General features: G+C 39.8%; 1 protein-coding gene across 7 annotated transcripts in view; it reads left to right on the forward strand.

Annotated features, from left to right (window-relative positions):
• RAPGEF4 (Rap guanine nucleotide exchange factor 4) overlaps positions 1–21,423 on the forward strand; it is a 299,132-nt gene that overhangs the window by 178,404 nt on the left and 99,305 nt on the right. The window lies entirely within an intron of this gene.

The raw sequence follows: 21,423 nt of genomic DNA on the forward strand, positions 1-21,423 counted from the left end.
TAGAAATTCTGTTTTTCCTAAGAGGACTTGTTTTATCCTTGCCACCATTAATGGGTTTCTGTTCACTATGCAATATCCTAAAACCACCACCTTTTTCTACATCCTTAATCTACCTACTTGTTTCTGTTTGTTTAAATGAATAAACATATCTAAAGTTGACCTCACTGACACTCTGGTCAGACAATGTGGTCTTTCATAAATCAGTAGGCCTCCCAATTCACTGTGCTCTTTGCATTTTTTATCACATCAAGTTTGTGATACCTACCAAATTCATTAAGCTTTGCTCTTATATTGATGATGCTAAATCACTGCATTCTGCTGCCAGGCAAGGTTGCTGTATAAGCTCCTCATCTGAACCAGAGTCAGAAGTATTTTTAATACTTGTTCCATAGAGATTGATAATGGCCTGATTTTGGAACCTGCCATGATTACCTAAATTGCTGAAGAGTTAGCACAGATGAAAGTAATACCTGACACTTTTATGTAGTACCTTTCACCTAACTCAAAGAGTGAATTCTTCTCTCCACTGAAGTCAGTGACGAAAACTCCTAGTGACTTCAGTGGAGCCAGGATTTCACCCTGATCATCACAACAGCCATTTAAAGTAGGTCTATATTAATATACCTATTTTGTTTTGGTACAAGTGCAGACATGTGTAGCCAGTGTTTTTATTATTCATTTATTGTGTAATGTTATGATTATTCAACATGTTATATCATATACACCTCTACCCCGATATAACGCAACCTGATATAACACGAATTCAGATATAACGCAGTAAAGCAGTGCTCTGGGGGGGTGGGGCTGCGCACTCTGGCGGATCAAAGCAAGTTCGATATAATGCAGTTTCATCTATAACGCGGTAAGATTTTTTGGCTCCCGAGGACAGCGTTATATCGGGGTAGAGTTGTATATTCATTGTATGTGAATTAATTTGTAGAGTTATAGAAGTAAAAGACTGATCAGTATTCAGAAGAATCATGTAATAGACATAAGTAAAACAAGCTGAAATACAAGAACTTGTAGGCTGAGGGCTGAACGATTTTAGCTTAGCTAATTTAGGCCTTGGCGACAAGAAATGCTGACATAAGTTAATGACCAACAAATAACCCAGTGCTCTAAGATTATGAAAAAAGAAGTACCATCTGGTAATATTGCAAAAGTCTAGCTGGAAGATTAAATTTTAAATTATAAAGTGCTATAACAGCAAATATCGTCTCCAACATATGTCTTAACCACAGGATAAAGGTGATACATCAATGTTAATGAGAACCTACACTGTCTATAGAATTCAGGGTCCCTTATGTTTCTAGGGGACACGGACCAACAAAAATAGAGGGTTGACACTTTCAAGTACATGCGCAGAATGCACGTATAGACAGAATCACATTCTAAAAAAGGGTGCCCAAAGCAGAAAAATTGAGCTTCCTATGGGAAACCTCCAGCAGGAATCCCTCCTGTATTGATGATCAATCCATAAGAAGGCCATCAGACTCTAACACCATCTAGGAGGATGTGAGTATGTCTGTAGTTATAACTGGTACATGGATATATTTAGGAATTGTATATGCTATGACATTTATAACTTTGTTGGTAACTTTAATAAAGCTACTAAAAGATAGTGAACCTTGGTCTTGTGATTGTATGTGTTACCTGCCTCTGGTTTCATGTGTTCCTATGGGCTCTAGATCCAGAACAAACAGAGATAACTCTATTGAACTTAAGTCTGGAGCTGCCAGAGCCAAACCCACTGTGATATAATTAACATTAAATAAAATAAAAGGCTACATATGATTTACACAGGGTTAGGCTCAATCAGTGGCACACTTGGGAATAGAACGCAGAAGTCTAGATGCATAGTCCTCTGTTCTAATCATTAGACGATGCTCCTTCCCACTCAAATGACTAATTACTTAGCTTCTTTGGGCCAGATTCTCACTCAGTGTAAATCAGTATAGGTCCATTGATCAATAAAGCTATGCCAATTTACACCAGCTAAGGATCTGGTCTGGTTTACCTATACGTAATGGAATTTGCTTTTATTGATGAGATTTTAAGGTGTTAGACAAATTAACTTGTTTATAAGATCAGATAAAACTGTGACAATCGTATCTAAAAGCTATCAATGTTTGTCATGAAATCCAGAAAGTTACAGTTTCAAAATGTTACAAAGTTGGAGAGACAGGTAGAATTGTGGTGATGATATTTAGAAAAAAACCCCCATGAGCTGGAAACATGATGTGGGTATTCATATAGCTCTTCTTCAGACACATTCGCTTTTTCTTTCCTGTGTTATCAAAGGAAAACAAACAGACTTCATAAACAACAGTTACCATGCAATAAGCTCTTCTTTAAAAAAAAATATATATATATATATAAAACCCCTTCAAATGTATAACATGAGAAACATTCTCGTCTTACTTTCAGTATTACACTGGCATTTTTTTGATAAATACGTACTAGAAACATTGTACTTTTAAAATTGTGCTAGAAACTAATATCTTTGGCAGAACAATTATGTAAGAGTGTGTGTAAGATAGATTTAAACATGAAGGAAACATTTTGTCTCTTTTGATTAAACCTTTCTTTGAGGCCATTTCATAATTACACTTGAGGCCTGGTGAATAATGCCTCTTTCTCACAGGCAACTCATCTGATTCCTCTTGTGCCTCATAATGCACAAAAAGCATAGATTCTCTTGCAGCATGACGCATGCTGTAGTTTATTTACTGCATATTCTTTACAAAGACTTTCTTTGAACAGTGAGTGGATACTTGATATCAAAATCTGTTAACTTGCTCTGTCAGTCCTGAGTCACTACAGGGAGGAAAGCTAATAAAAAAATAAATTGGCATTTTGTTCATTTGAAATTGAGCCACCATTTAGCTCAAGAAGCATTCTGATATTGTATTATCATTGGCTTCCTCTTATACTGCCTTCCAAAAAGAAGAAAATTCTCATCTCAATGTATCAACATACTTGCTAGAAGTATTAATAATATTATAATTTCTTTTTGCTGTCAGTTACTTTAGCGAAAGTATGTATTAAATTACTTGACTGAGAGGCACTATATATCTTGGAGATTACATCCATGAATATATAAGAATGTCCACGTATATGTTTTATTACAGCAATAACAGACAACAGAAGACTATGCTCTTGATCCAGAACTGCATACCTCAGGTGCCCAATCCCTTCAGGAACCCGAGAAGTGTGACTATAGGACAATAGTACCTGGTGACAAGTGCCTTATTGCTGCTCTAAAATGGATCCTGGATATAAAAAAGAAAAAATGACTAATGAAGACTATAAAAATAAATTCAAAGTCTCTATGCAGAGAGTCAAATTCAGGAGATTCTAGCCAGTCAGGTACAGCATTATAACTGCATATGTAAAACTCATCATAGTCACCTAGCTCACTCTAATTCCTAATGCCAATTTATAATAAAATAAAAAGACCCAATCTCCAAGTCCATGTAAGTTGCAATTAGTGTAAAACCAAAGGTGGGGGAGAGGGAGGGGAGTAATGACTGTATGTCATCATTACAACCTGCTGATCTTGGATTGTTGGGCAGTTGAGCTCTTGGTGCAAGCGCAGCTTCAGGGCTGCTCCAAGTTTCACCCAGCTATTCCAAGTTACATCCAGCTGTAAAGGTAGCAGTGCTCTGGCTGCTCCACCGGTCCCCAACTAGTTTATCTGTGCTTCGGATGTGATAGGGTTAATATAGGGCTAACTAATCCATTTCTGTGCCACTAGAGGACTTCTCTATACAATGGAATCTCAGCTAGCCAATTAGGTCAGTTTCAAGTCTGAAGCATCACAGATGTAATGAGTTTGGATCCGGCCCTATAATTTTTTTTGTACTAACATGCATAGGCCCTGAGTTTTCTTTTTTGTCAGGAGTGTTCCACACCTGCTCTGCTACAAGGCCCTGCCCCATTCTGCCCCTCCCCTGAAGCCCTGCCCTCACTCCACCACATCCCTGAGGCCCCGCCCTCACTCCACCTCTTCCCGCCCTGTTCCAACCCCTCCCCCGAGGCCCTGCCCACCTGCTGTTTGCTGTTCTCTGCCCTTCTCCAAGCACCTCCCCCGATCTGCTGTGGCTGGTGGGTGCTGAGCTCCCACTCCTTTTTTTTTTTCTGTGGGTGCCCCAGCCCCGGAGCGCTGATGGAGTCGGCATCTATGCTAACATGTATTTATTCATAGATTCTAAGGCCAGAAGGGTCTATTGTGATCATCTAGTCTGACCTCCTGTATTGCACAGACCACAGAACTTCCCCAAAATAATTCCTAGAGCAGATATTTTAAAAAACAACAACATCCTATCTTGTTTTAAAAATTGTCAGCGATGGAGAATCTGCTACAACACTTAGTAAATTGTTCCAGTATTTAATTACTCTCGCTGTTTTTTTTTTTAAAAAGTATGCCTTTTTTACCGTCTGAATTTTTCTAGCTTCAACTTCCAGCCATTGGATCATGTTATACCTTTCTCTGCTAGATTGATGAGCCCATTATTAAATATTCCTCCTAGTACTTATAAATTGTGATCTAGTCACTCTTTAACTTTCTTTTTGTTAAGATAGACTCGAGGAGCTCAATTTATTTATCATTATAAGGCATGTTTTCTAATTCTTAATCATTCTTGTGGTTCTTCTCTGAACCCTCTCCAATTTATTAATACCCTTCTTGAATTGTGAGCACTGGAACTGAACACAGTATTACAACTATGGTCACACCAATGGCAAATATAGAGGTAAAATAACCTCTCTATTCCTACTTGAGATTCCTCTGTTTATGCATTCTAGGATTGCATTAGCTCTTTTGTCCATAGCATTATCCACCATGACGCCCAATTTTTTAAATAGTCACTGCTTCCCAGGATAGAATCCCCCATCCTGCAAGTACGGCCTATATTCTTTGTTCCCAGATGTATAAGTTTACATTTAGCTGTGTTAAAATAATATTTGCTTGTGCCCAGTGTATCAAGTAATATAGATTATTCTGAATCAATGACCCGTCCTCTACATTATTTACCACTCGCAAATTTTGGTGTCATCTGCAGACTTTATCGTTGATTATTTTATGTTGTGTTTATTGGGTTTTTTTTTTCTTGAAAAGCATCACTTTTTGAAAATGTCTTTTTTGCTAGGACAATAATTAGTCTGAATGTGTGTAGCACAGAGTGTACATCAAGAAAGGATCTCCTGGTAGCAAATATCTAGTCACTAAGTCTGAAGAATGCTGTGATGTCATTAGAAATTGTTCTGATAGGCAAATTCAGCTCTGGATTCAAATTTCTCCAAAGTATGATTATATTTGGTTAGGGGGCCGTGGTGGAGACCATTATACAAAGAAAGGATTGTGATGAAGTTTGGGTCCAAATCAGAACTTGCTCAAAGTTCAGGAGAGTTGGGATTTAATATTTTGGTTGAGGCCATAAGTTGAGTTTATAAGGTATAGATTCAGGTTTTAAAATACAAAGAAGTGCACTAATAAAGGTAGGTAAACACCACTGACGTTAGAGCCAAAAGATGCAAGCATCATTAGTGTCTTTGTAATTTAAAAACTCTCTTCTGAGACTCTAAGTGAACTGTTCATACTCACATTCGGTAGTGGTAGTGGTGGCTCTGATGTGTGGAGTAAAAACTCATTGTGGCAAAGAAATGAAGTGACCCTATCTAAGGTCAGACACTGAGTCTGTAGCCAAGGAAGGATTAGAACTCAGGATTTCCTGAACCTGAAGCTCATAAGTCTTCCTCTAGGAATGTACAGTGTGTCTTCATTAAATATAAGGAAGGTCTTGTGATTAAGGAACTGAAATGGGGCTCAAGCAATCAGGGTTTAATTCCTGGTTCTACTACTGTGTGACTTTTGGCAAGTCATGAAGGTCAATGGGCCAGGTTTTCAAAGTTATTTAGGCAGCTAACGATGCAGATAGGTGCCTATGGGATTTTCAGAAGCACCTTGGCACCTAGGACCTAAATATTTCTGAAAAACTGGACCAATTTTTTTAGAAAGTGGCCACTGTTTCTGGGTGCCCAATTTGATACACTCGGGGGCTCAGCACCCCCAGCTTCAGCAGAAGTCAGTTGGAGTGTCAGATGGTCAGTACATCTGAAAAATGAAGCCCCAGGCATTGCAAATAGGGTAACTAATATTTAAGGTGCCCCAACTCAGTGGCCATGTTCAAAAATTTCATTCCTAATTTTTCTGTTTCAGTTCCTCATCTGTAATGTGATTGTAATAGTCTCCTACCTCATGGGATGTTCTGAGGATAAGTTCATTAAGTTCGTTTTGAAGATGCATTTCTACAGTGTTCCCTGCAATAAATCGAACGAACTTGTATTAAAAAAAATCCCTACTTATTGTTTCTCTTCCCCTAACCTCTGTCTTCTTGCCTCTGAGTTCCTCATTGGGGGAATTTCTCTTCTTGAATGTCTAGAAAGCACCCAGCATATTGTGGGCATGATCATAACATAAATGATAATTAATGTTTGTTCAGATACTATGGTCATGGGGGCCATCTAAGTTCCTACATATGTAGGCTTAATGGATGTTATCTGGAACTCTTTGTCGGAGAAATTAACAGGAAAAGAAATGGAAAATATTTCCCATCCTAATATATCACTGCAAACAGAACCTCATCTTACTTATTGTACCTACACTTTCTGCCATGTGATGTGTAGGTGCTGTGCTGTGTCACTCACCCAGGCCTCTGCTCTGAGTTTCTGGCGGGGGGTTATCACATCAGTCTGGACTTAAGAAGCTCAGCTGTCTGGCTGAGTCCCAGATAGTCCATCCCCCTCTGGGTTTGTCAATAAACACAAATGAGGTCAACACAAATGAACATCCCACAGGTGGATTGGTGGGTTGGAGTAGCAAGAGTCCTCTTTTCTCAGAGGACTTCCTGTAAAGCAGTAGGCCTTATCTAGGCTCATAGGCTAGTGTCAAAGAATAGTCCCATCATAAGTGGATCCATAGCAGGTCCTCCCTCCCTACAAGGACGGGTTGCCAGGCAGCGGGCAGCGGGCAGTTGAGGAGCCCTTGTCTTTAGCCAGGCTTTGCTCCTGGAATTGAGGCCTGGGAGATCTGCTCTCCTCAATGGTCCACCACCAGATGAGCTCCTCCCTCCAATTCTGACATCTCCTGGGTGCAGGGGGGAGGGCCACTTGAGCCAACGTTAGCTCGTTAAGCCTGTGTTGCCCAAGATGGGGTTTGTATACCCCCTCACAGTGCCCAGAAGAAATGTGTTTGCTCTAGAAGAGCGAACTCTCAGAAGCTCAAAATAGGAGTTTCATTTCTTAGCCATCTGTTTGTCTAATTTAGCATTTATCAACATTTTTAATCAAGCACAATCTTTGAAATATACATTCAGTGACTCAGAATAGCAAACCAAACTCATTAATGCAGACAAGTTCCATAGACAGCATCTTCTAACTAGCTACTTAAAAACTGACTCCCACCTGATAGGCTAATACTGGGGTGCTCGTGCTATCAGACCCTAGATTTTGGGACAGGTGGTAGGGCATTCTTCCTGGACCACTCCTAGTTTTGGAACCTGATTCCTTCATTGGTAAGTCCAAGCCTGATACTAGATGTGGAGTTCCCTTACCAAATTGATTTGCATAGCTACTACTTTGTCGTCATGCACCCAGTACAAAGATAATGGTCAGGCATGGTGGCCTGTGAGTGATTCTTTATCTATCTTAGAGTTTTATACTGTCATTCTTCACTATTGTGTCTGAGCTCCTTCTATGTAAATTCATTGGAAATAGCGAAGTCCCTAGTTGACTTTGTGTAGTCTCTGGCACTTCTACCTTTTGAGGATCAAAACTCTGCTTAGGTGTAGGACTTATTTTCTTTTTAAATTCCTCTGTTTTTTTTGTTGTTGTTGTTGTTCAGGGCATAAGGGTCAAGGGGGTGGCAGGTGTCATTCTTATGGTGGGAAGGCTTTTTCAAAGAGGAAGGTTTTGCAGCATTTCTTCAGATGGTTAGATTCCAGTTTTACCTGATCTCCTCTGGAAGTTTGTTCTATAGCTGGAACCCCCTTACTGAGAATGTATTATGCCTGCCTTTCATGTGCCTCATCGTGGGTTTTGTTCTTGTTCACTTTATTTTAAAATAAAAATTTCACATTGACCTCAGCCATCTGTGCAACCTTGTGTTCTTATAGCTATCACCCTTGCCTTCCTCCTAACTCCACCAATTGTGTCCCACCCCCACCTTCTGGGTCTTGTCCCTAATTACACTGTAAGCTTTTGCAGGCCGGGCCTGCCCTTTATTCTTTATGTAGAGCACAGCACAGTGGGCCCCCCCCGATTCTGTTTGTGGATTCCAGTTGCCTCAGTTGGGTGGAAGGATAGGTTTTATGTCACACTCTCTCTTTTCCTTTTGTTCCTCGGAGAAAAGAAGCAACAGTGAAATATTCAGCATATGCACCCTGAGATGTGGTTAGAGCATGTTTTACAAATCAGTCTCAAATGAGGTTCTTCTCTTTATTCTTAACTATTATGTGAATTGTTCCAAGTTTTTCCTATTTCTCTTGTTATATTTTTTATGTCACATTTGGATTCTGGTTTCATTTCTTTTCTTTTTGCTGCTGTTTTTTTCCTTAAGAAATTTACAGTGCTTCCTCATTACTGTGACCATCTGCCTATCACCAAATGCTGTTCTGGTCTTAACCATGACAGATCATAGTGAGACTGAAGGCTGATTACAAGAAAGGAAAAGAGAGTGACCATTTTGTGATTATATAATGCACTGTGAATGGAAACATCCAGTAAAAGAAAGAACACGGTACTACTTAACTCAGAATTCTTGCCCGCACTGGAATACCAACCCTTGCTACATCCATGTTCAAAATCTCTTGTCAATTTTAGCTGTGCTAGCCAAATGCTTTCAATCAGTGTTGTAGCTGGCATGGGTTGATGCTCTTGGCCAAACTACCCTACAAAAACTGACCAAAGTAATTCTTAAAATATATCTCAGTTGTGTTTGACCCATCCCATTAAAATAGGACAAATTATTATCGATAGGTTAAATGCATTCTGATGAATGTTACTGTATGTTATTTTTTATATGAGCATCTGCTCAAGCCCACAAAACTGATACTTTTTTTCCAGATTTCTCTTGAGGATCTGAACTCCTACTATATTTCTAAAAAAATCCCCTATGCCCTGCATTCTCTGCCCCATATATTATATTATAACTTTGCCTTAGAACTTGATGTTTTGCCATGATGACACATTGTAAAATTATACATAATTCACTATAAATATATAAATTAAGCCAGTGATGGGAGAACTTTCAAAGGTTTTGAGCAGTATCTTATGTGGATGTTTATCTGGACCTATAGAAACCTCCCACCTGGCCTCAAAGCCATCTCACACATAGCCAGTCTTAACAGTTCTCCTACTTGTCTGGTTCCTTCATTCACCCTCTCATGTGTAAACATCCTTTCCCCAGTAGCACCATTGGGGTAGATGGCAGGCCTGTTCCTCCATTTAGCATATTTGTGGGTCATCTCAACCTTTTCCCTCTCTCTCTTCCCATGTTCCCTGAATTCCTTTCACTCTCCATGGTGTTTCAGTTTTTCCCTCCTTCAGCCAGCTGTGGTGTCTCCTTCTGGAGAACCCACTTCCTTTCAGTCTGCTTATCTTAGGGTTTTCCATTGCGTCCATCACCACAGGATGTGAATTCCTTCCAGGTAAATTAGGTATGCATGGCAAGGCCCCTACCTGATTTCATGTGTTTCTGCTCATCTCCCTTCTCTAGTAAAAGAGGCTCTGCTTAAGTTATACATTTTTTGCCTTTCCAAGCCTTGCCTCAGTGGGATTTCCCTCCTTCTTCGCAGTCTCCAAGACCTGCTTTCTTTCATTGCACCCTTTCATGATGGGGGCTGAAAATGCTATTTGGGCTGGGGAGAAACAGGTGAAGCTGCCTACAGAAAAAAACACTTAAGGTAGGCTGAGAGCCTGCATCTAGTCATGCTGTTTCGAGCTGCATAGCAGTAGTGAGTGCAATAGCTTTAGTAGCTCAAATGGATAACTACAGTATAAATTAAATGTTTTCAGGCTGAGGAAGTTGCCTGGGTGGACTGGAGACAGAGGTCAAAAACTTGGGACTGCCCCATCCAAACCAGTACGGTTGGCAGTTACTTTGTAGGTTACAACACAATTTGGCACTCTTCATATGTTACAACACACTTGAGCTGCAACCAGATTTAACCACCATTGTTAATGTTGGTTGCTTTGTAGTGAATAATGATAATACTTAGCATCTATTTACTCATTTACATCTCTAGATTTTGAAGCCTTGAGGCCTAATACAGACAGGGCTTTATTACAAACAAACACATTAGAAATAGTAGAAGTAGAAGAAAGAAGAAGGGGGGGAGGGATAGCTCAGTGGTTTGAGCATTGGCCCCCCTAAACCCAGGGTTGTGAATTCAATCCTTGAGGGGGCCACCTTGGGCAAAATCAGTACTTGGTCCTGCTAGTGAAGGCAGGGGGCTGGACTCAATGACCTTTCAGGGTCCCTTCCAGTTCTATGAGATAGGTGTAACTCCATATATTAGAAACTGCACTTCAGACTGCTTTCATAGGAGGATTCAAGCATGGTTTATCAGCATGGTTTCTAACTATGAATGTAGATGGTACAACCATGCTAGGGCTTAACTGTGGTAGAAAATAGTTGAAATATGGTTGCAACTGGCAAGTGCTATTGTGGAAACACTGTGAGTGGCACTAATTACTCTACAACCTGTATAATGTTTTGGGTGTGGTGGGTTCTGAGCCACATGAACTGGCAAGTTAACTTCAGTGGTGCTATAATAGTGACTGTATTTTTGGTGTGGGGCCCAGGCATTACAGGATCCTCTTAAATAATACTTATCAGATTTTTTTGAATTGTTTGTCAATGTCACACTGTTCTCCATGCACTGGGCAGATCAAGGCTTGCACACACAAATTGCAATATAATTGTACAGTTTGTACTCAAGTGTTTGGGTTTTTTTGCTTTGATTTTCCTATAGCATGTTAAGGTTTTGCAACAACATTGAGAGATATGTACAAACTTCTATTAAAGCTACTCATGTTATAATTAAAGTAATATTTTTAAAAAAATCATTCAAGAAAAGATAATTCAGTGAGCTGCACTCGGAGGAAAACACATTTATATTTTGCTTACTTGCACTTACCAAATAAACTCATTTTTGTTAGCTATAATCATCGCAGAAATTGTCTTCTCATTATGTGATTACCTATCAAAAGAACTGATTTTATAGTAGAAGGACTTCAGATGGCAGATGGTTTTTATGAGAGGTAAAAGCTCAAGGTGAAGTCTTGTCCTATTGAACTCATCATGGGGTTTGTCATTGATTTCAATTTTCTTCCAGCTGAAAACAAGCTTGTTGAAGAACATTTCTCTGTTTGGGAGTTGTAAATATGAGCACCAATATTACACATCAGCTCACTCTGTTGATCTCTAGGGCTCTCATGAGACCCCTATGCACTATTTGCGTCCTACTGAAGTCCTATTTTTAGGATTTAAGTGCTGCATAGACCTTGTGCTGACTCTATAGAATTTCACAGAGCACAATTTATACCTTCCACTTCAGCACGACTTTCACTGGATACTTTATATAAATAACTTGTACTTAATTACCGCTCACTTTTGTTCAAATCAGCCCTCTTTTTCATAACATTCAAGCGCAGGCCTATTAATGTATATCACCCTAACACATTTGGAAGAGAACATTGTCGTGGTGGAACAAGAGTTTGGTTCAGAGAATGTTACGAACCTCTCCAATACACATTATTCCCTATTTTACATGCTAAAGGAAATCAGAAACAATTGGGCACATTACAATAATAATACTTGCAATGCTTTCAAAATGCTTTCAAAACAAAATGCCCCTGTTAGGTATGTCGATGAGTGCTTTCCCACCCCCTTTTATACATGTGGGGCACGGTCGAGGGATGGAGTGAGTGTCACAATGAGATATAGGTTATGTAATGTACCTTGGGCATGATGATTGTTAAAGTTGGATGAAGAGGTAGGTCTCTTTACTGCGCTGTAGTGGTTATCTTTTAGATAGTCATGTGATCAAGCTGTAGTCATTCTTCCAGAAATTGGCATAACTCAACACAGTATGCTCACGTAGATGTCAAATCAGCTGTTGTCTTTTATTTCCCCAGCTGCTGGTACCAATATACATTTGGGGAGACAGGACAGAGGGGGACATATTCAGGCTACTCAGTCTTAATCTACCCTAGTCAACATTACTACTATTGGAAAAAGAGCAATATAAATTTTGCTTGCATAACTTTATCTATGTCACTGGGATCTTGAAGTGGACCAGATCCTATACTCCATTGCTACATTGATGGATACAGAAGAACATGAACATTAATAGAGAGTAGGATTTACCCAACAACTGTTATGAAATATAACAACAATAACATATTTACTATATTTATATTACCATAGTACCTAGGAGCACCAGGCAGGGATAGGGCTCCATCGTGCTAGCCACTGTACGTATGTACACAAACATAGTCCCTGATCTAAATCTAAGATTGCAAATGACATATGGTTGTAGAGGAGACAGGATATGATCAAATATATATAATTTTTATATGAAAATACATACTTGATTTTTAAAATTGTGTATTTTCATATAATGCCAGCTGTATCCCTAGCTGTCCTTCATCTTATCCATAATTAACGGGCTGATTTCTTAGCGGTGTCTCAGAAGAACAGTAATATGGAGGAGGAGCAGATAGAGGGGCAGATCCTCAGGTGATGTCAATTGCCACAGGCCCATTGGCTGTGACACATTACACCAGCTGAGGATCTGCTCCAGGAAGGGACAGATGGATCAGTTCAGAGAGGGGCTTCGTGTGTTAGATGTAGCGTAGACGGCAGCCCATAGATATTTGTCAGGACCTGACAAATTCCAGCCTCATCTAGTGGCAGCTGTAGCCATATGCACGTTATGTATGGTGTGTACCACTGGCAGTGGTGAAGAGGAGCAGCGCTGGTTGTCCCACGTTCAGGTTTGTCCCTGCTGGCCCTCCATCATGACCGGCGTTGGCAGAGCCAAAGCTAAGTGAGTGGCGTTGCAACCTGGTGCACGGGGGCAGCAGTGCCACTCACATTTGGCAAATTTGGCAAACCCAAGTGGCACTGCAACCGCTGTGCACTAGATTGCAGCACCACTCACTCAGTTTTAACCCCACTGCGTGTAATGCTGGAGAGCCGGTGGGGCCAATCTGAGTGGCAGTGGGGCAGCCAACGCTGTTCCTTCTTGCCACTGCCATGGAGCCAGCTTACACAACAGGGCCCCCTCCATCTCCCTTGGAGGCCTACCCAACCTCTCCCCACCTTCCAGCAGCCCACGTCCCCTCTCTGGGATGGGGAGTAACACTGCACCTGGGCAGGCCAGGCTGAAAAGGGGGGCTGAGGCTGGCACAGACTTGGTGGGTAAGGCACTGGGGCCAGCAGCTGCAGCGGAGATAGCTCCACTGGGATTGGTGGTGCATACCATGTGAAAAATTTCTGGGGGTGCCCCTGGCCTCATCCACCTATTTGTTAGCTTCTCACAAGAGTCTCTGCACCTTCTTACAGGCCACCCACCCACATCAAACTGACCTGAAGAGCACTTCTTCAGTACTCTCATTATTAAAGCAATACATATGGAAAAAGGAACTGCACCTGCCTAATGTCGAAAGGAACCCCTTTATCCAACAAATTGAGGAAACTGTTCCAGACTAGCTCACCCCTGTGAGAATCGGACCCTAGCAATGTTGTCAGACTTGGCGAGATCTAAGTTAGTGCTGAGTTAGTGCTGTGCATGGAACTGAAAGGATGACCATTGTCAGAAAAACGGTTATGTTAAAACAGCACTTTCCGACTCAATAGTTCTGCTCTGTGTGTGTTTTCAAGTCATATCTGTTGACTTCACTGTTAAAAACAGTTTCACAATTGTTAGCACTCAAGAACAGCTTGAAGAGGGAGATAGATACTGTTCTGCTGCATGCATCATTCAGAACATTTCCTGCTAAGTTGTGATTTGCAGAATCTTTACAAGTTATGATAGAAGAGGCAGAAAGAACACAGCTTGATTTTCAGATACTGGGTTAAGATTGCAGCCAGGGCACTTAGAGAAATCATCATCTGATTTGTCTATTGAACAAATTCAGTATGGAGATCATTGAGAGAGAATATATATGGAATCTCATAATGTTCTTTTTTTAGGTACTTTCTACTTGAACTGCACTCTAAAGATATTTAGTTGTAACTTACATAGTTTAAGTAAATGATTTATGTCACAATTTTAGAAGTGTAGTGAAAGAATGTTGCAGATGGGTCATTTTTTTTCCTTTATATATTTTTTTCTGCCCTCATTTGAGCATGCACAATCCCCCTCAAATCCATTTACTAAGTGGATTCCTCTAGGAAACAGAATTAAACATGCTGAGTTTAGAACCAGAGAGCTGCATGATGTCATTTCTATATTTAAATTAGATGTAGTAGAATAGAGCTGAGTAATTTGTTTAATCATTGCTCATGCATTAATTTCCTGGGAGCTGATTTTTTACAGTGCGCTTTTATCTAAAATTTATATCTCTTAGCTACGTCACTTATTTGGCATGATTTCAATGCACTGGGCACATTTTTCTTCTTGACTTAAACTCAAGGAGATTCTGTGATCGAGCAAATTCTGCACACAAAGTTTTTCAAGCACAGTAAATTGATTTAAGCAGGAATGTGGCAGAAAAAATGTACCCCCAAGACACAGAAGTGAAATAAACGCGAAAGCAAATTTGATTAGAACCAAGCTGAAAACATTTTGAAAAATGGTAAATAAACGAGGGAAAATGTGCAAGATTAATTTTGTGTGTACATGGTACAATATGTACTGGGTTAATTCTGGGATCAGAAGTCAACTGACTTTTGGCCGTGAGGTTTTGCGAGTAATGCTGACATATTTAGAGAATATTTGAATACAAAAATGTCTGCTTTATACCTGTCTAATAAAACATTTTAGTATCACTTTTTATTCATTCTCTTTCTGCATTTCAGGAAAAATATGTTTAATCTTTACTTGTTGCCTTATTATTTTCATTTAATTTAGTCTCCATTTTCCTTTCTAATTTTTTTAAATTATTTTAGAAAATACTTGAATTTCATTATATTGGCTGCATGGTAGATATGCTAGTATTTAGGAATATATAATAGATTTTAAAGCACTGTCCAACACAAATCATGTATGTCTGTATGTAGTTTATGTACATAGCTTCCTTTTGTACTGAGATAAAAATTATCCCATAGTACAGTGTATGCGCTCCATAACATATGCAGTGTGGTGATACAATAAGTATTTCACATTATTCTATCTTATTGTATTACCACCAATAGCTGCTTTGTATTTGTGAACAAAGTTCAAACTATTTTCATTAGGTTCTCTTGACTGTAAGTCACATGGATACTACCAGGAGATGGAATTTACATCAGCCAATTGGATTTCCGCTATGATGCGTGCTGTTCAATACACATCTATAAGTAATGGAATGACACAGATTAATCCCCCTCTTTGGAGATGTGAGAAAAATTAAATTCAAACAGCACATTTTAGAGTGAAATCCACACAAGAATCCCTATTCATTTCTTACATGCCTGGGTTACTTCCTTTGCCACTGTCTTGAAGCCCAGTTTAAGGGAGCATGGAGCGTGTGGTGTGAACAGTTTTTTGTTCTGGAGTCAATTTTGCTGTAAAAATCAATTTTAAAATAAAGTCTAAATTGCTTAATCAGTAGGTGAAGTTTTGGACCGTTGATGCTGAGGAACCCGAGTTGCTTCACTTCCTGAAAGTTTGCCCTTATCTGAATAGTTTTTTCAGGTGCTTATCACCACTCCAATTTAGATTGGGTTAACATCTGAGTCAGTTATGGCAGTAGTAGTAATGATATTACTGCAACCTCGGTCAAGGATTTACTTTCCAATAATAAATAGCCCTTGGGCAAGTCCTTTTTATGACATTCAATTAAGTGGCATTGACTTGCAGTGTGGGGTTTTTTTTCTATTTGAGCTTGCATTTACACTTACTAATTACCCTAATATACTGAGCAGGCAATATCTTACATCAGAATCACGCCAGTGAGTTTTCTGCAAGTCTCAGAACATAATATTGTACAAATGTGAATGTGTCATATGGTTTTTCTTTAGGAACAAGCATGGTATAGAAAGTGAGAAAATGCCTAATGTTCCTGCATAGCTTTACCATAATCTGCTGGTGAATGCAATGTTAACCCAGAATATGCAGATATGTTAGGCCATTTATCCAAGACTTGGGGTCTGCCTTTAGTCCAATGAAGAGTGACCTTTGGAACACAAAGAATATTAGCCATATGGTAAAAGTTTGTTTTTGAGAAGAATGATCTGTGCTTGGTAGTAAGAAGGGGGACTTAATGCAGCTCGTTTGGCTATTTTTCATCATTCGGTATAGTTTTGGAGAAAATTCAGTTTCCATATGAACACAGGAAGTAGCAACATACCATATAAGCCTGAATTGTTTGTTTTGCCTGGTACGAGCAGTATGACCAAAGCTCAGAAAAAGCAGTTTTTGAGGGCATCGGTGCTGATCAAATATTTATCATATTAAGAAAATAGACAACTCGGGCTAGATCTTTGAATATGATCGGGTCCTTTTGTGCCATTCAGGGACCAGATTGTGCTTGAAAATTGGCAACAGGGAATTCCCCCGATGGAAAGGAACTCCCACCGACATAAAGCTGGTGGAGCCAGTTCCTGCGACCAGCTGTTCCACCAAACTCCAGCATAGAGTTCCACTCCGCTGAGACCAATTGCTAGGGTGCTCCAGTCTGGGTAGCTCTGGCATAGATTGACCCGCCACGGTAAGGAATTGTAACTAGCTCCTGATGCTCACCTCTGCAGAGCCTGAATAGCTGACTAGTATAAAGTAATGAGTGTTCTGTAAATCTGGAGAAGATTTCAAAGCCTAAGAAAGATTAGTTGGGGATTTGATCTTTTGTTTCTGAACCTATGGACTCTGTTCGATTCTCACACTCACTCACTTGCAAGGAAACAACCTAAGGAGAGCCATTTTTGAACAGTTGCTTCTCTGCTGCATCCTCCCCTCTCCAGGGCTGGCCAGCATTGGCATTGGCTTCTATCCAATACCTGAACTCTGTATTTTCCCCCATTTGTCAATCCAAGCTCCAGTAATGGTTCCTGTTTTGGTGCATAATGTTTGGCTCATAGTGGAAAGAGGAACATACCATGTTGGGTGACTGTTCCCCAGTTACATCCTTTCCCCTGTGATGTGTGCCCCTCTTTGTTCATTTAGAACTGAGCTTTTTCATAGTTCTTGTAGAAGGCAAGCTATGTGCAGCAGAATTTGCCATCAGCATGACCCCTGTTCACAGGATTTTTGTGGCTCTGCTCCCCTTTACATATTATAAAGCAATGGAGGGGGGGAGCAAACATAGGATCTTATACTTAGACACATCGTTAAATAGCATATGATTTTATTTGTAGTGTTTGTTCTAAATAGGTGACTTTTGCTTACCATGTGTCCTTTCCATTCTTTGCTTCAGAGGTTTGCAACAGAAAAGGGCAGGGAGTGGGTAGTAATTTAGCACATTTTATCCTCCAGGTATCCCCAAATAGTTCACAATCATTGTCCTTCCTAATAGCATTGAATGGGCTTGTAAAGAGTTTACATTGGCACTAAAAATAAACAAACCTCTTTTGAAAAGCTGTTATGTAAGAGTCTTTTCCAAATTATGTTAATGCTGTGGAAGGAAATCTAGTTATAATGAAAACATAATTTGAGACCAGCAGCCAAGTACCACTGAACACGATCCAACTAACAGTGTGTGGGGGATGCTCTGAAAAGCATGCTTGTGTGTGTCTTTAAAAACTGTAAGCATGTGAAAATTCACTAGCATCATACCCCCACACCCCCCATCCTGAAGAATATGTTGTCCTCCTTAGTTTTCCCCTAATGTTTGCACTTTAAAACTCTCCTTTGCTTCTCAACTGCATGGACATTATGGAAGTGATCTGGTTAAAAACTGTAAGAAAAAATAGTGTCTTTATTATTGATGCTAATCTGCAGGGTCCTGAATTTGCACAGAAGATGCAGGGAGGCTCTAATCTTTAAACCGTTGCATCATGGAGTTTGTAAATTGGTAGATTTAGAAAGTGTAATGAAGACACGATGAATAGGTCACGGAGTGTAGTTTGAAAACCTGCTGTCATGTTGGTTTTACAGATTTTCAAGGCTCCTAGTAATAAGCAGGCTGCTGGTGATTTGAAAGCTACTCTTGCCTTTTGTAAGACACTTTTTCTTAGGCTCGTACCACAAACGGAATGCATTCTAAAAAATCTTATGTAAATATTTGGTTCTTTTAATCTGCGGAATCATTGCAAATGTTCCCAAGCAGAACACTTTTGTTTATCACATTTTCTTTTTATTTACAGACACTGCAGTAACAAGCTAGGTCTTGCATTTAATATTGTATTTTCCTCATTATCTCAGCTTTGAAAGATGGCATGCTTGGGACTCCATTACTCAGCCGGATATTGTGAATCTCTATGCAGCCTATCCTTAGCACACACGCTTCCTCAGTGTGGGATAATCTAACCTCTCTGCAACTGAATGTTTTTTGACTGAGGAAAGGCTCCTTTTTAGTCACATTGAGCAATATTCATCCAAAGCCAATACAAAGTGGTGTGAATTGCACCTCCTTGTGGCAACCTGCACCCCAGGTGGGAGGGTTATTCTGACAGGAAAGCACTGATGATACTGATGCCTGCCTTCTCTCAAGCTTTCTGCTGTAGTGGGGAGGGCAGCTTTAGTTGCTGCTGAGGCCCTAAAGTCGTTTAGAGCAGAGATTTCTAAGGGGAGGCAGTGAATCAGTGCCTCCCCAGTAATGTTGGCTTTACTGCCTTGCTGGCCAGCAATACCCATTGCTGTACTGGTCCCCTGAGCAGGCCCACCCCAGTAGAATGGGAGGGTCTTCTAGTGGCATAAATCCGACTATCTGCCTTCCAGGCCTTGTTTGCTGTGGCTTCCTCTGGTGTAACACTGGGCTGCGTGTGGCTATGGCTGCACATAAGCAAGGAAGATAGTGAATGATATTCCAAAGCTTAAGCATTGTGAACCCAAATAATTAAGCAAATAATATATGCGCTGAGCCTGAAATATTGGACTTGTTTATACTGCTAGAGACTATCTACAAAGTTTGGGGGTACTTAAAACTGGGGTTGTGTTTTAAATAATGGTAGGTTTCTATAATACAGAAAGCCACATGGGATTCTAGCAGCCGTAACGTATCAGCTCCCGGTGGTATTGGGTATCACTGGTTTCTTGTGTGTGATTATATCTCTCCCTTTGTGGCTGACCCTAGCAATTATTCAGGCTAGTTACATCCCACAGCAAAGAGTTCTCAACAGAAGTGTAAAACTTGCACTTTTGGTGCTGAAGGTTGAATGCCTGCTGACAGCAGTAGTGTCTGTGTGTATGTGGATGTGGTTCATTAAGAGTTCTCTGTGTATTTTTCACTGAGTTAGTCCCAAATCATTTTTGGAAATGACGTATATTACCTGTTTCCTTTCATAAGCAAGTTAGTCAGGAAGCATATTAAAGAATTAGCCAGAGAACAAACTACAGTGCTGCAGTTGACAAGGAACATGATATGATGGTGAGAAATGCACATTTTTTTTTAAAACTAAGGGCAAAATTCTCATCTCTGCTGCTCTCTGTGGGTCTCTTAGTGATGTCATTGGAAGTTTCATTCACAGGACAAGAGCTGAATGTGGTATGCAGAAGAGATACACAATGTGGAAGAGAGGAGGATTTTGTAAGGGCTAAAGCCCCAGGAATACTTAGTTCTGATTGCAAATATTTTGCTCCTAATAGTTTGTAGGTGGCTTATGTATGAGGTTTAAATAAAATATTACTAAGCTTTTAGTGGTAAAATTTGGCTAAAAATAGGGTTGGGTTATTAAGATGAATAAACTTAAACATAATATATAAAATATACATATATACAAGTTTGTAGCTTTTGTTACCAGTTAGAATACAAGGCATTCATTCTTTAGAACCAGAACTAATGGCATTTTTATATCCAATTCCATACAGAAGAAATTTTGAAAAAGTAATTCAGGCATCTATTAAAATCCAGCAGACAGCATATTTAAAGCGAATACTTCAAGCCAGTCCCAGAGGGCAAAGAATAAGCCTTTTTAATTAGAATTGTATTATAAGAGAAGTTTTGTGGTTCAATTGTTAATGTATACTTAGTTGAAACCTACATGCATTTAAACTAGTTATTTTGTTCAACTTCAACTCAGTGCGTAAATAGCCAGGCTACAAGATACATCCTACCCTATTAATTAGTGTTAGTATTCCCATCGGTACAAGCTGATTGCCTGCCAATTCCAAAAGTTTACCCTTAAGCATGATGGCACTATATGATTGAAAACAAAACTGCCTGTAGGTATTCCCTATATGTTTTTGTATTAAATAGGACAGTGTTTCCCATAATATTATTTCCCAGGTTAGTGGGGAGTTACTTAAATCCCAGACAGCAAGTTACGTAAGCTTTGAGTGCTATTGATCATGTCTACACTATACCAGTATTCACTGAAGAACAATATAAATTACTGTACACCAGTTATGATTATAAAGCTTACAGTGATGTAATGGACACTATTTTCATCAATCTAAAATTCAGACTGTTACTGCAGTTTAAATATTGAAACAGTGTATTAATGTGTGTACTATGCTTTTGTGGTTTTGGAAACCTCTGTTTATTTAATGTGATGGAATAAATAATTCAGAATTGTCACCCTCAATTTACAGTTTGTTGGGATCTATATTTTAAACTGTGTCTAGCCTAGAAACTGTAGGCAAGATAATAATATGCAGTAGAAAAATTCTTACTGATGAACACCATATTAATTCTTCACACAGTGCACAGTCAACCTGTGGAACTCGTTGCGATGGAATGTTAAGACGGTCAAAAGTATAACTGAGTTCAAAAAAGAATTAGATAGATTCATGGAGAATAGATCCATTGTTGGCTATCAGCCAAGATGGTCAGGGACACAACCCCGTGCTCTGGGTGTCTCTAACCACCTGACTGCTACAAGCTGAGACTGGATGACGGGTGGATCACTCGATATAGTGCCCTGTTCTGTTCGCTCCCTCTTAATGATCTGGCACCGGCCGTGGTTGGAAGACAGGATACTGGTTAGATCAGGGGTAGGCAACCTATGGCACATATGCCAAAGATGGCACACAAGCTGATTTTCAGTGGCACTCACACTGCCCGGGTCCTGGCCACTGGTCCGGGGGGGAGGTCTGCATTTTAATTTAATTTTAAATG

This window comes from Chrysemys picta, chromosome 11 (genome assembly GCF_011386835.1).
Source record: "Chrysemys picta bellii isolate R12L10 chromosome 11, ASM1138683v2, whole genome shotgun sequence".
In the NCBI taxonomy this organism is placed as follows: domain Eukaryota; kingdom Metazoa; phylum Chordata; order Testudines; family Emydidae; genus Chrysemys; species Chrysemys picta.